The 4,418-nt window shown below is 38.0% G+C and overlaps 1 non-coding gene across 1 annotated transcript; it reads left to right on the top strand.

Annotated features, from left to right (window-relative positions):
* The first annotated feature begins 311 nt into the window (after positions 1-311).
* On the top strand, positions 312-430 carry LOC119628951 (5S ribosomal RNA). Its single transcript, XR_005245056.1, has one exon. It is a non-coding gene; the product is annotated as a 5S ribosomal RNA (ribosomal RNA).
* The last annotated feature ends 3,988 nt before the right edge of the window (positions 431-4,418 follow it).

The following is a 4,418-nucleotide window of genomic DNA, read 5'->3' as shown; positions in this document are numbered from 1 at the left end:
TTACCACAATGCAAATTATAATTTTGCGGGTTTCATTTTTATTACACGATGCTATTCCTTCACCGTGGAAGTCAATTGTGAACATGTTTTGTTAAGTACGTATTTCATTAGAAAAATTGGTAGTGGTACCTACCCTTGCGAACTCACAAGACGTCCTACCACCAGTAACATTTTTGAATACTGTATCATTATCGAGAGTTATATGTATGAAGACGATTTTAAGAAACTTGACAAGGCTTGTACTACGTAAACAATTTCAAAACTCAATGTATTCTACATCGAAAGTGTTAAGCCGAGTATAAAGACTATTTGTCAACGTTCATACCATATTGAAAACACCGGTTCTCGTCCGATCACCGAAGTCAAGCAACATCGGGCGTGGTCAGTACTTGGATGGGTGACCGCCTGGGAACACCACGTAATGTTGAGTATAAAGACTATCTCGATAAAATATCTACGTATTGCAGCCGAATAAACAACAACATTACATAACTAAAACATCATTCGTATTTGTCAAAATGTACATAAGCATTTTACAGAGCACAGTAGAGCGCTAGTTTGATTTCGAAAGAAAATTAACGAAGCAGCTGACTGGTTCGAATTCAAAATTACATTACAATGCAATTAATAATTAACCATGCTATAGATACATTTTTCTTTTTATTTTTTCAGCTCATGGCCGTCCTCTGCTGGACATAGACCCCCCCATGGTTTGCCACAATAAGCAGTCCGACACACCCTGCATCGAGAAGATTCCCGTGACTTTTAGAAGGTCTAATTTCAGAAATATTTTTCAATGCCTATGTTAAGTACGAGGGGCCAGTGAAGATCAGCGAAACAAACTCTTAATATAGACATATTATTGGAACGAAGTTCCTTATGGGACGATGCGGAGGGGTACCCTAACCGGGAAAAAGCGTCCGTAACGTAAGATCTTTATTAGTAATGCACACAGTGTACCACTTAACTTTGTAATAACGTACAAAAAATAACATTTTTTTATCATTCATTAACCAGAGCGTTCGTTTGCGCAATACACTAACTCTTATGCAAACAATCGTGAATGAAGTGTACCACAATAAGCTCGCACGTTACCGAATGACCGTGGGTTGTCGCGAAACCTCCAGTTTTATTTTCGTTATACCTCGGAATAGAACTTAAAATTAATATTTTTATAATAAGGAATTTCGTTCCTATCCGGTGTCCCACGACACCACACATCTTTTTGGATTATTATTTTGTTCATATATTTCTGCCCACCTGATACCGCTTGTTGCCGCCGGACGTATTGAGATACGTGAAATGCCTATACACTTTTTTATCGAATCGGGGGGTCAGCCCCCTACTCTAGCACCCCGAGTACGGCCTAATACAGATGCTTAAGCGTCCGGTGTTATCTGAGAGACCGAGTCTCCGGACTCGGAGGCTAGTATTAATGAGTATTTTATTTTGTTCCAGCAGCTTCGATATTGGAAGAAAAATTGACTGAAGATAAATGAGCGGAGTGTTGTTATTAATATCCGCTGTTTCCATAAACAGTTATGTGTTACGTTTTTATTAACTGGAAGTTATGAGGCAAGTCGTCGTGGCTAAGTTACGCCATCTTTCCGAATTCGGTCACGAAACAGTAATAGATTCCAGTTTAATCTGTGAAACAGTTGTTTTAGCGAAGTCGTCGTAGCCTAAGGTTCGTACGGCATTGTGCTGCACGTTTTATTTGTATTCGTTATTTTAACGTACAATCACCCGGGTGTTCATACGGTAGATTTCCATTCGTGTAAAAGCGAACGTGTGAACGAGACAGAGCTATACTACGCGCCACTGCAACGTTAAAGGCGAATTTACATTACGAAATTAGTGGCGTGAAATTAATTTCGTGACATTAGTTTTACTAACAGTTTCACGTGTAATTTAATACTTTCGTAATGCATGCATTAATTTCATGCATGGAAATTAGTTTCGTGCCCTGCGCGATTTTTTGGTGAAATTAATGTCATGCAACTAATTTCATAGTGTAAACGCGACGTGAAACTAATGTCGCGAAAGGGCCTGCGCTGTGCGGACGTGTGTATTGTTAGTTCGGACGCGCTTCAAACGTTGAAAATGGCCAACCAACGATGGAGTACAGATAAAAATATAGATCTTATTAATGAAATCAGCGACAACGGTGTCTCTGGGACCCGAAACACCTACAGTAAAAAAGCAAAATTATATTCACTCATTCGATAATAGTTTTTATAACTCTCAGGATCTTCATCTGCTAATTCAGAGACTAACTTCATTGCACCTAAATGCCTTCTTGTTGACCATCCTCGAATCTACCAACATTATTTTTCTTGATAGTCTTTTTTTTAAGTTTATAGGTATATAAGCATTTCTTTAGCTACATTGAATATAGCATATAGCATAGAATTTAGCTTTGATCACCATCAAAGCTTAATTATTATTATATGGCGAACTGGTTACTGCGATACTGTGGATTTCGCGACACAAATTTTTTGACGAAATTACTTTCGCATATATCGAAACTACTTTCGTGAAACTGAGCTCAACATGCATGACAATAATTTCGTAATGTAAATCCCGCATAAAGCTCATTCGATTTGCTTGAAAAGTCCGTTGAGTATTCATTTAAACGCATAAGCTGTGTACGATTTTTTGCAGTATAAACGACATGTGAATGGTTCTATGTACAATTTATGTGCCACTATTCATTCGTTAAAACATATACTGCAAAAAAACGTGCATAACAATTACGTAGGAACAAAACCCAACCTAAGGATAAGACGCACGTTTTTTTCAATTTCCTACCTATTCTAGTAACCTCGAGGGGTGATACTAAGTTCTCCAAGTGACGATGTACTTGTGATAAAGCACTGCGACCTTGCTCGTTGTTACTTGTTTAAATCCTATAGGCAAGTTTTTCTAATCAAACATACACATCTGTACATAACTCATATTCACGAATGTCATCCACTGTGAAGGAATAATAATCTATACTTATAAGTAAGTATATATAAAAATGAATTGCTCTTCGTTAGTCTCGCTAAAACTCGAGAACGGCTGGACCGATTTGGCTAATTTTGGTCTTGAATTGACACACAATTGAGATATGGACCTCAAGTCTCAAGGCGAGCAGTGGCATTCGCGTGGTTAAAATCTATGAGCTTCGATACTGGCTTAGCACCAGGGCTGAGTTTGTGCATACAATTGAGATTCGACCTCATGATCGCGATCTGACAACTCAGAGCTCTTAAGCTAATAGTGGGTGACGACATTCATGCATATAGACTACTCAACACTGGGTGGATATTGAAGACATCCACCTACCCGAAGCCACGAAAAAGTTCAGTATTCAAAAGATGTAAGAACAAACCATTACTGAAACTTTAAAGTTCAAAGGAACATTTTAATCTTATGAATGCAAAAAGCACTCAGTGTAAGTCGTTCCGTCTTCAAGAGAAACATTTGAATGGAAAGCTTTGTTGTATACATTTTTTGGTAAGCAGTTTTAAGACTTACAAAGACATGTAGGGGACTAGAACTCCGATCTGTTTATACTGTATGGCGACGTTCTCAGCATTCTCTCTTGTCAAATCCAACGAAGGATTCAACGTAATTCCGAATAGTAAAGCCGTTTTGATGTTCACCCTTGCTATCTGCAGTGTTTGAATTCAAAAGAACTTTTCTTAAGCACGACTATCAGGCGATATTATTTAGAGTATTGTGTATTCATATGTAACAATTGTTGTTTTTATTTAAATAATAAGTAACTGCATGTTCGTTTTTGAATAAATGAAGTCGTCGTGGCCTAAAGGATAAGACGTCCGGTGCATTCGTGTTGAGCGATGCACCGGTGTTCGAATCCCGCAGGCGGGGACCAATTTTTGTAATGAAATACGTACTTAGCAAATGTTCACAATTGACTTCCAAGGTGAAGGAATAATATCGTGTAATATAAATCAAACTCGCAAAATTATAATTTGCGTAATTACTGGTGGTAGGACCTCTTGTGAGTCCGCACGAGTATGCCTATTTCTGCCGTGAAGCAGTAATGCGTTTCGGTTTAAAGGTAGGGGCAGCCGTTGTAACTTTACTGAGACCTTAGAACTGATATCTCAAGGTGAGTGGCGGCATTTACGTCCTAGATGTCTATAGGCTACCTACGGTGACCACTTAACACCAGGTGAGCCGTTAACTCATCCATTCGTATATGCAATAACAATAAATAAAAAATAAATAAAAGCATTTATTATGTAGTTTAAAATCTAAACAAAACGCGCTTAAGTAGCAAACCGTACTAATAATTAACAATAACTAATAACTATAATAACAGGGAACAAATCACGCACGGTCATTAGGCCCCAATTTAGAATTTTTTTTTTTTTTTTTTTTATTGCCTTTGTAGGCAGACGAGC

The sequence above is a fragment of the Bombyx mori genome, chromosome 9 (genome assembly GCF_030269925.1).
Source record: "Bombyx mori chromosome 9, ASM3026992v2".
NCBI lineage: Eukaryota > Metazoa > Arthropoda > Insecta > Lepidoptera > Bombycidae > Bombyx > Bombyx mori.
This window is presented reverse-complemented; position numbering and strand designations above follow the sequence as displayed.